Source organism: Camelus ferus, chromosome 19 (genome assembly GCF_009834535.1).
Source record: "Camelus ferus isolate YT-003-E chromosome 19, BCGSAC_Cfer_1.0, whole genome shotgun sequence".
NCBI lineage: Eukaryota > Metazoa > Chordata > Mammalia > Artiodactyla > Camelidae > Camelus > Camelus ferus.
In genome coordinates, this window is record NC_045714.1 from 21,499,297 (window position 1) to 21,512,672 (window position 13,376).

General features: G+C 49.6%; 1 long non-coding RNA gene across 1 annotated transcript in view; it reads left to right on the forward strand.

Annotated features, from left to right (window-relative positions):
- The first annotated feature begins 3,581 nt into the window (after positions 1 to 3,581).
- The window catches only part of LOC116657918, an 80,368-nt gene continuing 70,573 nt past the window's right edge, over positions 3,582 to 13,376 (forward strand). The window contains exon 1 of the long non-coding RNA XR_004313092.1: positions 3,582 to 3,820. This is a non-coding gene — a long non-coding RNA (uncharacterized LOC116657918). The remainder of the gene's footprint in view (positions 3,821 to 13,376) is intronic.

Consider the following 13,376-nt stretch of genomic DNA (forward strand, 5'->3'; position numbering starts at 1 on the left):
AGGCTCATCAACATAGAAAACAAACTTGTGGTTACCAGGGGGGAAATGAGGGAGTGGAGTTCAGATTTTGCAGACATTAAGTACTATATTCAAAACAAGTAAGCAACAAGGTCCTCCTGTACAGCACAGGGAACTATATTCAATACCTTGTAATAGCCTATAATGAAAAAGAATATGAAAAGGAATATATATGTATCAGAAATTAACACAACATTGTAAACTGATTATACTTCAATTGAAAAAAAAGATAGCCAGAATGCTAAAAAAAAAAAAAAGAAGCTCCTCAGTTGCACTACCCATATTTCAAGTACTCAGTGTACTTGAGTAACCATGGTAGTACTCAAGCACCTACCATGTGGTAGGTAGGGGCCACTACGTTGAGGCCCCATGAAAGATCCAACTGGAGATGTCACAGAGAAGTCTCAACTGCAGGCGGGGCACTCAGTGATCACACACCAGAGTTTGCTTTGCCCAAGCTTACAAGACACTGGAGAGACTCTGTCCTGAGTCTTCCCAGTCTCACTGGATCCCTCCTTTCCTATAGCATATCATGTTCCTCTTACCTCAGGGGCTTCATAAACAAGCAGTTGGCCTGTTCCTCCTCATCCTCCCACCACCCTTTCCACGAGGTGACCAGCTGGCCCAGTTTGGCCACTTGACGTCCCGCAGCCCAGGAGAGCCCTCAGACCCAAGCACACCAGACAGGTGTCCTACCTACTCTTAACCTGGCCACTTATGACTTATCCTTCAGGTCTCAGCTTAAGCATGCTCCAGGGCCTTGCTACTCACAGCGTGGTCCCTGGACTTCCACCCCAGTCCTACGCAAACAACTCTATGGTTTAACACAATTCTGAGGTGGTTCGGATGACTGTTAAAGTTGAAAAACATCAGCGAATCTGTCCTACCTTTCAGACCAGAAAAGGTACAACTGTCTTCCCCATTGGATTATGGACTTCCCAATGGCTGGGGCATGTCTATCTTGTTCTCAGTGTGTCCTGAGCCCTGACTAGTGGACCTGACAAAGTGGAGAGGTTTCGTAAGTATTTCAGTGGATGAGTGAATGAAAAACCCGGATTATATGAGATAAAAATGGGTAGCCTGTGGTAGTTGATGTTGGTGTCCATGCCAGAGCCTCACAGCCCAGCTGAGTTCACCTGAGGTGGCCGTGGACACTTCCCAGGGTGGCCCCAGCTGCTGCTGCTGCTGGTCTGCGAACCACAGTTTGAGAACCACTGTTCCAGTGAGGTGACTCGGCTGCTCGAGGGAAGAACCGGGGAGTGTGGGAGAACCCTCAGCTGCTGGGGCACTGGACAGACACCCCAGCTTCCTGAATGTCCCTTGGAGTGATTCTGAGGCACATCCCACACTGTTTCCCAGAGGGTCCCCGGTGGGACTGAGCCCCAGCTCCTCATGGATGTTCCCTTGACGCGCTCCCTTTCCCCTTTCCCTTCTCCTTCCTTTGTGTTTCACGGGGTCTTCTCACATGTAAGTTATCTGCACCCACTCCTTGTCTCAGGCTCTGCTTTGAGGGGAACCCAAACTAAGTTGAAGTCTTTTTTTTTCCCCTAGTTGTATTGAGAAATAATTGGCAGACATCACTGTATAAGAGTAAGGTGTTGGGCATGATGGTTTGAGTTACACATATTATGAGGTGATGCCCACAGTAGGTGCAGCTGACATCCATCATCTCCTATAGACATGATAAAAAGAAAAAAAGAAGAAAAATTTCTTCTTGTGATGAGAACGCTTAGGATTTACTCTCTTAACGACTTTCCTGTATATCACACAGCAGAGTTAACTGCAGTCATCGTGCTGTACATTACATCCCCAGGACTTAAAACCAGAAGTCTGTACCTTCCTGCCACCTTTCTCTATCTTGCCCTCCCAAGTCAGAGTCTAATAACCACATCACTCTAGGTCTTTTGACTCTTATCAGTGGTTTTCCCTGGTATATTCCTGGTACATGTCTCAGGGGGAACTCAAAGAGGCAAAACCCACTCCACAAAGAGAAGTGCACGCACTGTGTACTCATAACGCTGTGTACTCCCTTTGGTGGCATTCAGAACAATTGTACTATTGATTCATTGTTTACATAATTATGTGTTTAATATCTGCCTTTCCCACTGGACTTTGAAGGCTGGGTCTTTCCTGTTCACTATAATCCCTTGTGCCTGAAACTATACTTGGCAGATAGTAGGGACTTATTGAACACTTTGAAATGAGTGAACTAATGAACTACCACTTTTTAAAAAATTTATTAAAAAAAGTGTTTTTTCTTAAGAGTTAATTAGGTTTATCTATTTCTTTAATGGAGATACTGGGGACTGAACCCAGGACTTCCTACTTGCTAAGCGCACACACTACCACTGCGCTATTCCGTCCCCCTGAACTAACCGTCTATCAGTTAACATTAGTACTTTACATTTATAAAGCTGCTTACAAAGCACTTTACTATAAATTCTCATTTTATTCCCCAAAACCATGAGAAGTAGAATAGACATTTTTACTAATATTTTCTTTCAGAATTTATCAAGGCTCTTAACGTTCCCCGCGCTTTGCTACGAGCTGGGACCCAGCGATACGTAAGACAGTGCTTCTCAGATTTCAGTGCGCCCGCAAATCACCTGGCACTCTTTTCTCCTCCCGGGTGTTTGATTATCTTTACGATCGTGGCTCTGAACTCGTTCTCGGGTAGATTGCCCTGCTCCACTTCACTCAGTTCTTCTGGGGCTTTATCTTGTTCCTTCCTCTGGCTCATTTTGTCTAAGTTGCTGTTTGTATTTTTATGTCTGTAGTAGATCAGTTCCGTTCTCCACCGTGGAGAAGCGGCCCCCTGCAGGATTTGTCCGGGGTCCCATCAGTGCACTCCCCTCTCATCAACCAAGCTATATGCTCTAGGGGTTCCCCCCAGGGGGCTGCGTGAGTCCTTCCGTTGTGCTGGGCTGACTACGCGGGTGGCCTGCAGGCTTGGCTGGCGCCAGGCCTGGTAGGTTGCCAGGCCTTGCCCGGTGCGGATGCTGCCACCTGCTGTTTAACCCGGCCTGGTCATGTCATCAGGTGGCTGGTTGCGGAATCCTAGGGCGCCCTGAGGCTAGTGCTGGCCCACTGGTGGACAGAGTCAGGGTCCCGAAGATTCTAGACTCTGGGGCTGTTGCCCACCAGCTGGCAGGTGAAGCCAGCTTCTGAGGTTAGCACTGGTCCACTGAGGGGCAGAGCTGGTTCCTGGAGCCTGGCTGTAGGGCCCAGGAATCGCGGATCATTCGTGGAGGGGAGAAGAGGGAAAGTTCCTGATATAGTTGGTGTGGGGGGCGGGGTGTCCCGAAGCTTGCGTTGGGCTGCTAGTGGTCAGGGCCAGGGCCAGGGCCCAGCTGGTCCCATGGCTGCGGCTGACCTGCGATGCAGGCTCCTAGTTTTATTGCCTCTGGCGTCTGTCCCCTGGTGGGTGAGGCTGGTCTGGAGGCTTCAGCAGGCTTTCTGGTGGGAGGGGCCCTAGCCCAGCGGGGGGTGGAGACCGGTCCTGGCCCTGGGGTGGGCGGGGGCATTCTAGGGGGCGTGTCCAGAGGCAGCTGCGTTCTCCTTAGCCTTTAAGCAGCCTGTTTGTGCCCGTTAGTTGTTTGGCCTCTGGCATCCCAGCGCTGGCGCCTGCAGGCTGCTGGGTGGGGCCAGGTCTCCGCGCAAGGAGCCCGGACACCAGCCTCCACGGCAGCATTGCTCTTCCCGGGGCTGAATGTCCCCTAGTCGATCTGCCACTAGTGACTGTGTCCCCAGGGTGAGCTGCAGCTGCCCTCCACCTCTCCAGGAGGCTCTCCAAGACCAGCAGGTAGGTCTGGCCTGGGCTCCTATGAGATGACTGCTTTTTCCCTGGGTCCCGGTGGGTCCTGAGGTCTTGTGTGTGCCCTTTAAGAGTGACGTCTCTGTCTTCTCGTCCTGTGGGGCTCCTGCACTTAAGCCCCCTGGCCTTCAAAGCCAAATGCTCTGGGGGGGGGGTCCACTTTCTGGTCCTGGCCCCCCAGGCTGGGGAGCCTGATGTGGGGCTCAGAGCTCTCCCTCCTGTGGGAGGGCCTCTGCATAACCATCCTCGTGTGTGGGGCCCTTCCCCCAGTATGGGGTTTGGTTGTGTCGCTGTCCGCCCCTCCTACTCCCTGATTGAGGTTCCTTTATGACTAGTTGTAGAACAGCTTCTCTGGAAGGTTCCAGTCTTCTTCATCGATGGTTGCTTTGCAGATAGTTATGCTTTTGGGGTGCTCGTGAGAGGAGGTGCACCCAGTACTCCACCGTCTTGGCCACTGTCCCGAATCACCTGGGGATCTTGTTAAACTGAAGCTTCTGATTCAGCCTGTCTGGGAAGGAACCTGAATTCTTGTGGTTCTAACAAGTTCTCAGATGGTGCTTATGTGGCTGGTCCCGGGACAACACTTTGAGAAAAAAGCATCCAGGTTAGTGTTTGTCAACCTTGTCACAGCTGGAATTCCCTGGGAAGCTTTGAACATAGCTGTCACCTGGGCCCCGGGCCAGAGACTTTGAGTTAGCTGGGTTGGGATTTTTGAAAACTTCCTAGGTGATTCTAATGTTTGTCCAACTGTTCCAGGACAGTGGTTCTGAGAGCCCAATGTACACAGACTCCCCTGGAGGACTTGTTAAAACGTGTACTGCTGGGCCCAACCCCGGAGTCTGATTCAGCACATCTGGGGTGGGGCCTGAGAATTTGCATTTCTAAAAAGTCCCCAGGCAATACTGGTGTTGTTGGTCTGGGGTAACACACATTAAGAAACACTGGTCTACAAGCAAGACAGTCATGGAAATAGAAGACTTGCTATAAAACGTGAGAAGTTCAACAATAGAACCGTGTACAGTTGGTAGCAAGAGAGAAACCTGGTTAAGAAAGGGCTTCAGGGAGGAGGTGATGGCTGAGTTGGAATCAGAAAGACACAGAGGATGGGGAAGTAGTGATAGAAACAACTTTAGCCAGAAAGAACATGTATAAAGATACACTGAGATGAAAGGGCAGGGTGCGTTTTGGGGACCCTGTGAAATCTGATATTGTGAAGATATATAAACTCAGAACAAGGTAGTTACGATAGCGCCCAAGATTTGATCCCGAGGCTGGGACGAAGCCCTGAGGGGCATCCCATGCAATTCTTAGACTTTACTCTCAAAGCAGTCGAAGGGGTTAAGATCAACTTGATAGTGATGGGGGGGTGGGTCTAAGAAACAACGGGTCCGCAGAGAAGTGATTGGAACAACTCACAATGGAGATATCGGCGGCACAAACTTGGGTAGTGGGAGGGAGCCCCCGAGAATGTGGAGGGAGGAGGTAAACCCGAGATGTTGAGAGAATTAAGTTGATGGCAACATCAACTTGATGTTAGCCTTGGGGTCAGGTGGTGTTGGCTCAATTAACCAAATTGATGGTGGCACCAAATAAACAGGGAGAAAGGTATTTAGGGGTCAGGCGGAGATGGGGATAGTGGAGGAGGTAAAGATTTGTATATATTGGCGATATCGAGCAGGCAATTGGACATACAGCTCCATAGCTCAGAAGCAAAGAGTCCAAGTGGATGGTAATTTAAATAATAGGAGTGATGAGATTGTGCAGAGAGGGTGTACTGAGTGAAAAGAAGACCCGGGGGCAGTTCAATCCATGTTCCAAGTACTACTGTTGCATTTAAAAACCCTCACACCTTGAACCTTAAAGGGACAGTAATTATTTATTTTGCTCACTAGCTGCCACATGGCAGGGCTCAGTGGGGACAGTGAATTCCTACTCCACGTGTTTTCAGATGGGGAAACCTGACTGGAGGGAGAGGAGCCACTTCCCAGACAGATCGGGGGTTTGGGGAAGTACAGCTCACTCCTACGGCTGGCAAGTTGGTGCGGGCTGTCAGCTGGGGCTCAGCTGGGGCTGTGGGTCGGGGCCCTCAATCTTCTTCACCCAGGGCTCTCCATGGATGCATGAGCTTCTTCTCAGGATGGTGGCTTAGGTTCCAGCAGGGGACAGCCCAAAAGAACCCAGAGGAAACTGTCTTGCCTTTGATGACCTTTTCTCACAAGTCACAGCGTCACTTCCTTGGTGGTCACAGGCCAGCCCAAGCCGAGGGGAGTGAACACAGGCCCCACCTCTCAACGGGAGGAGAGTAGAAGTCACAGTATAAGAAGTGCTTGGCTGGGAGGTGCTCTTTGGCTTTCTTTGGAGAACAGGTCTGCCATACCTGCACTGGGGGGAGTGTGATGGGGAGGAGGAGCCCAGGCCCCCTGACTGTGCAGCCTGCTGCTCTTCCCCTCTGCTGCTCAGGCTCCTGAGGGGCGCTCTCTAGGGCAGCAGCGTCAGCATCACCTGGGGCACGTCTGGACCGCAGAATCCCAGCCCAGCCTCAGGCCTGTCATCTCATAAGATGCCCAGGAGATGCATCTGCACGATAGATTTAAGAAATTTTTCTCTACACCACGCTGGCTCCTCTGGCTGCTGGTGCCCAGGGCCTCATCCCTGTTCTCAAGTGCCGCCTCCTTCCCAGTCTGCTACACACGATGTGTCAAAACCGCAGTCCAGGGAGACACCGTGGTGGTAGGTGCACAGGTGTACGAGCAGTGTGTGGACACTTCCTCTCACATTCTGATCACTGGCTGGGCTTTCAGAGAGAGCATCTTTCTAGGACGTAGCAAACATCCTCTGACAGCAGGCTAGTCCCAGCTGACTGGCAGATGGTACTTGGAGAGAGAGCTGCTTAGTTCATTACCTCCGTGCGCAGCAGTGTGGCCGGGCTTGCGGGAAAACAGGACATCCTTGAAGTCCCTTCGGGAGTCCCACTTTAACTCTGTGGTCCGGGACATAGGCCCTGAGGCTTTCTGCTCCTGGCGACAGATTAAAAAATAGCATCTGCTGTCATTTGTCAGGATCCTGTGCATGCAAGGGACAGTGGAGATGGTGCTTTTAGAAAAAATCAAAACCCATAGCCCTCCTGATTGCTGATCTTTGAAGGTGAATTGTCAATTATGCACTTAGGACCTAAAGACTGATACCATTCAGTTGAGCATCTTAGCTTCTGTGGTTGTTGACTCATCAAAGATCTGTGAGCACTGATGTTGTGCCCGGCACTGGGGATGCGGCCGTGAGCAGGCCCCTTCTTTGCCCGGGGCAGGGCAATGTCAAAGCAGAAGCCACACACTGGGGTTATGAATCAGGCTGGTGGCGTTCAGCCTCACCAGCCCAGTCCAAGCCCGAGGTCTTCAGACTCAGAGCAATTGCCCCCAGGCTCTGCAGTTGTGCTGTCGTGAGTGGTGAGGCTGCCAGAGCCTGGGTCTCCTGGGTTTTGGCCTCTGAAATGTGTGACCCGCCCTGCCCACCGCATCGTGACTGATGGAGGAGAGGGCGCACCTGCTGAAGGGATGGCTCCCTTGCTGGCCCGAGGCCAGGGGTCGCCGCCACAAGCCCGCAGCTCACATTCCTGTGGCACTTTGTGCCTCTCAAAGTCCAGATATGGGCAGAACGCCCCTGCAACGTCTGAATAACCCCAGACGCCAAGGACAGTTCTATGGACAAAAGTGTCGGTGCTCTAAGACTCGGGCCAGCAATCTGGGCTCCCAGTGCTGGTCGCGCCCCCAGCATGGTCACCTTCTGCCTGCTTCTCTGACTTCAATGTGCTCTGATCATTTGGGGACCTTGTTAAAATAACATACTCTGATGAGAGAGGCCTCTGGGGTGGGGTCACAGATTCCGCACTTTTAACAAACTCCCATGGAAGCCGATACCGCTGGCCGTGCTTTGGCTAACTAGGGTCCAGAGCAGGGGCTGCAAACTACTGTTTGTGTCTATAAAGTTCATGGCACACAGTCACATCACTGATTGACCTATAGGTTTGTGACTGCCTTCTGGCCCCAACAGCAGAGCTGAGTGGTGGACCGAGACCTTCCCTGCCACAAAGCCTAAAACATTTACTATCTCTATTCATGGAAAAGTTTGCAGACCCCCTGGTACTCAATCAAGGCTCTTTATTCCAATCACCTGGGAAATTCTCAGACACACCAAGCCTGAGCCCCACCCACAGCAAGTCTGATTTAATGCTCTGGGGTGCAGCCACATCCCAATGTGCAGAGTCTCCCAGGTGGTGCACGGGGGGGCTGCAGGCCCTAGTGGGTTAATTGAAGCACCATCCGGTGCCCTGGCCACCCCCTGTTCCCTTTGCCTCCTCCCTCGTTCGGCCATGTGACTTTCATTTTTAGAGTTGAAGTTTGCAGCTGATTTCAGCAGCTGCTTTGGGAACAGATTTTGATAAGAAACTTAGAATGCACAGCTGAGCACTGTGGGGCCCCCTGCCCCCAGAATATTTATATGCAAATAACTAACAGCCTTGTTTATGCAAACTCTAAAACTGAATCAATTGAGAGAGGTCTTTGTATGTTGCTTAACCTTCTGATTTTCCCCTTGGCTTTTCTGGGCACATTTCTACTTGTCTTTCATTTTTCCTCTTGCAGCCTCCAGCCCACGAGCAGCCTTTTGCTGCCTCCTTATTAATCAAAGCAGATTAAGCCTCATTTTCTTATCACTGCGTTTGCTGGCTTGGTTGGTATTTAGTGTGCCAATTTCCATAGGAAATGGCTCATCCTTCTGTGCAGCAATGAAATGAATTGTTTGAAAGAGGAACATCCCCAAAGCTGGCAGTGGAGGTAAATATTGTCCCAGGTTGGAGATTACCTCAAGGTGCCACCTGATGTCTGTCCATTTCCCGAGGAGGAGCGAGGGGTTTGGAAGAAAACCTCCCTTTCCCAGTGTGGGTCTCCTCTGGGAGGAAGGCTCAGCTCCCTCTGCTGGGGTGGGTCTCCTCTGGGAGGAAGACTCAGGTTCTTCCAGGGAAACGTCTTTCTGCTACCAAACTGAACGTGGCGGTGCCAGTCTGCTGACACCGAGCTGTGCTGAGGGAAAGCACAGCGTTTATTACAGGGCACCGAGCAAGGTGTATGGGCAGCTAATGCTCAGAAGACTCCAGCTCCCCAGTGACATTCAGAGAGAGGGTCTCAGGGTGCACGATCAGCTCGTGCACACTTCTGATTGGCTGAGGGTGAGGGAACAGGGTGATGTTTGGGGAATCTCTGTCTTCAACCTTCTGGTTCCAGCTGGTCTGGGGGTCTCCATGCTGGTGGTCAGCATGCAGTTAGCGTCTTCCACCTGGTCGGGGTGGGGTGCATGGCTTTCGGTATCTGCAAAACAACTCAAGGACCTGGCTCAGGATATGAACTATAGCCCTGAGGAGGAACTAAAGGTCCTTGACTTTCTTTTATGGCCCAATTAGGATTATTTTATCTTGCTTGACTGTTTTCCTTTGTTTCTGCATTTTCTCACTTCTCTGATTGAATTTGCTCTTTGGAACTCTGGGGAAGGCGTGCAAGGCTAAAGCTTTTCTATAAACAAGAGCCAGGGGACATGGGGGCGTCTGTCCCCAGGAAGGCCCTGCAGCGTCCTGCTCAGTTTTCATTTCAGAGTCTCAAAGATGCTTCTCTTGTGACTACATGATCACACCAGTCCTCTTATTCCAGCCTCATCTCTGGTTCTACCCAGAAGAGGGTTCTTTGAATCTAAGGTGGCACACATGCTCCCGGAGGAGCTGGCACCACCTTAGAAAGAAGGGGCCTTTCTGTGCCCTCAGGACAGAAGAAAACTTTAAGGCAACTAAAACTAAGACTTTTAAAATCCAAGGTGTGGTTCTCAAACCTGGTTGCACTTTAAAATCATCTAGAGAGCTCTTAGAACTGCCTGTAGCCGGTCCCCAATCTCTAAGATGTTGATGTACTGGTCTCAGGTGTGGCCTGGAGATGGTATTTTTTTTTCACACTTTTTTTTGAAATAATTTAGATCCTCAAAAAATATGCAAAAGAAGTGTTCCTATGTATCCTCACCCAGCATTCCCAAACGTTCATAATTTATGTAACCACATTACCATGATCAGAATCAGGAAATTAGCACTGAGATGCGTTACATTGATGCATGACTGTCCTACAGACCTTACTCAAATTTTGCTGATTATCCCACTAACATTCTTTTCCAGGATCCCACGTTGCCTTTAGTTGTTGTGTCAAGAATTCTTAGTTTCCTTTAATCTCAGATGCTTCCTCCATCTTTGTCTTTCTTGACCTTAACACCTTGGAAGCATACTGGCCAGTTATTTGGAAGAATGTCCCTTAACTTGGCATTGGGCAGGGCATGTTGAAAATCCCCCTGGCTGACTCTAATGTGCAGCTAAGGTTGACAAGATCATTATACTTAGTAAAGTGCCTGGTAGGGTCACGAGAAATCTGTAGGGCGAGGACTGGAGGAGAGAGTGAGGGCTAACAGAACTTGGCTCTATCTTTGGTTTGGTCTCTATCCAGATCTTCCTCCTGGACCTCTGATCTTTCTTTTATTTATTTATTTTTCATGGAGGGTGGGGACTAATTAGGTTTGTTTATTTATTTATTTATCTTAACAGAGGTGCTGGGGACTGAACCCAGGACCTCTGGCATGCTAGGCATGCACTCTACCCCTGAGCTCTACCCTCCCCCTGGACCACTGACCTTTCTTCTTCTACATCCTGGTCCCAAGTCAAAGGCTTCATTTGATATCAGCCCAACTCCCTCCTGCTGCATTGAGATCGATTCATTTTTGAAGTTGGATCATTCCTTGGCTTCAAGTCCTGTGAATGTCAAGCCATCTTCCCATGAGGCCCTCCGCCATGGGGCCTGGCCTTTTCCCCTGCTCCATCAATTACCTTGCCCTCCTCCTCTCACTCACACTCACAGCTCTCCAGGCCTTTGACTGCTTCCCCTCCCAGATGCTCTTCCTTCAGGACGGCGACACGGCTAGTGTCCTCATGTCTTTCAGGCCTTTCCTCCCTGGTCTGGCCCAGTTCCCCCCTCAGTCTTCGCATCTCCCTCCCCTGCTCCGCAGGGAGGGGCTCTTCACCTGTTTTGTTCACCCCTCTCCCTCCAGAGCCTGGAGCAGTGGCTGACACCCAGCAGGAGCTCAGTGTATGTTTGTTGAATAAATGGATGAAATAGTGGTTGAAGAGAACATCAAAGAATAGCTTCATTATCGAAGGAGAAGAGATTCTGTTTATAACCATGAGTACAATCATTTTAAGCTCTCTCTCTTTTTCACTTGACCGTTGCCCAGACTCCCACTGTGCAGATTGTCCCTCCTTTTCTGGCACCTTCCATTTTTCCAGTTCACCTGTCTCCTCTGCACGAGGGAAGATGGCCCCTGAGATGAACCAGTCAGTAATTCCCTCTCCTTTCAGCAGGGATGGGGAGCGGCTTGTCAAACACGCAGACTTTTTTTTATCCTTGTCACAGTCAGAAGCTGTAAAGTTTGGGTACCTGATGTGACCCTGGGAAATCTTACTGCAGTAGCTTCTCAAAGCTAAACTCCTTTGCTGGTGTCTGAGAGGAAGGAAGGTAGCCAGATACACTCTTCTTATGAAATAAATAATCACCATTCTTTCTATATGCCAGTGTGCGTGTGTGTGTGTGTGTGTGTGTGTGTGTGTGTATGTGTGAAGTTTACCTTTAACAAAACCCTAAGTGGTAAGTAATTGTCATCACTATTCTACAGATATGACAACTGAAGCTTAGAAAAAGATTAAGTTGGCAGGTAAACAACAGGACTGAGATTTAAACCCGGGTGCTTTGATGCTCCAACCAGGGATCTTAATTAGCTCCAAAATCTCTGTAGCTGCCTGTAATTAACAAAAACAGGAAGAAGGTGGCACATTGCAGGCGATGCCAGCTTTGGGGTTGCTTTAGGAACTGGAGGAACACAGGTATTCTGACTTTAGAAACTGAGAATTGGTGGCAAAGTTTAAACATCTTCCAGGTCTGTTTATCCTTCCTCGCCACCCCTGGAACATAACTGCGGATCATATCTGCGTCACGTAGTGTGGTGGTTCTCAAAGTGTGGTTCCTGGAGCACCTGAGAGTGGACAGAAGCACAAAGTCCTGCCCTTCCACTCTTGACTCATGAATGAGAAACTCTGAGGTTGAGGCCCCAGAATCTGAGAGGTACTCGGCCTCCAGGTGATTCTGCTGTGCACCCAGCTCTCAGAATCCCTAGCACAGTGGTTAGAATAGTCCTCTCGGGCTCCGGACTTCCCGTGTTCCAATCAAAGCCGTACTGCTTACTACTCATTAGCCTTGTGTAAAATAGTGTCTTGGTGCCTCATTTGGCTTATCTACAAAGTGGGGATAGTAACAATCCCCTCCTTGTTATCAAGATCAAATGTTGTTGAGTTAAGAGGGGAGGTCTGAGCTCAGTGGTAGAGCACGTGCTTAGCATGCATGAGGTCCTGCGTTCAATTCCCACTACATCCATTAAAAAAAAAAAAAAAAAGAAAAACCAAGAGATAAAAAAGAAAAAAAATTAGAAAGATCAAAGGATCAAATGAGTTAACATATACAAAGTGATTTGAACAGTGAATAATGTTGACATGAGCTATATATTTTCTTTTCATATTTCTCATATCTTCTATTTGGGGAAAAAGAAAACACAACTATTTTTTTTCCTCCTGGCTGGCCCGGATCCTTTGAAGAGCACCCAGCAGCTCTGATTCCACAGTGAAGTCGGCTAAGGCTAGGCTGCTAATGAGTTTCGCTGGGGCTGGTAAAGCCGGCGCCCGGTGCCAGGCGAAATGGAAACAACAGCTGGGCAATCACGTTTCACTTTGCTTCAGGAGGAACTCAGGCCCAGGCAGCGGCAGCAGGAGCGCTTGGTGACCCGGTGTTGTGTTCCCATGTCTCTGGACTCCGTGGATACGGTCCTGTGTCCTGTGGGCCAGCTCTGCTGGGCTCTTGTTTGCAAAGTGGATGTTGATTACTCAAGACAGTGTTATTTACCTAGCTGTTGCCTCCCAACTCACCGTGCAGAACCAAATGACTCAGATGAGACTGAAGGGACCAGAGGCCAAGACAGGCAGGAAGAGTCTTCGGAGCAGAATATTTGGAGATGGATTGCTATTCAGATCAGCCCAGCCTTGTCAGGAGGCCAGGGGTGAGCAGGAGCCTTCTTCTCTGGAACATTTCAGAAAGCTGCATTTCTAGCAGCTGACCTTGCCCCTTGCTGTCTGAACTAAGTGTGGGCTGACTAACCTGACTGGCTCATCCATTTTTCCAGGGATGTTGAGAGAGCAGGGAACTGAAAAAGGAGGACTGTCTACAGGGGGGAAATGAGACAAAGCTATTTAAAGGTTTATCTGGAACACTAAACAATGGGTAATAGCCAAGAACATTTGAAAATGAAGATGGGTGGAGGCATTGAATTTGCCTTAATGGACATCAGCACATGTTGTAAACGACGTTAATAATAACCCAGTGGTGCTACAGAAACTGGAGGAATATGTCAAGAAAATAGGTCTTTG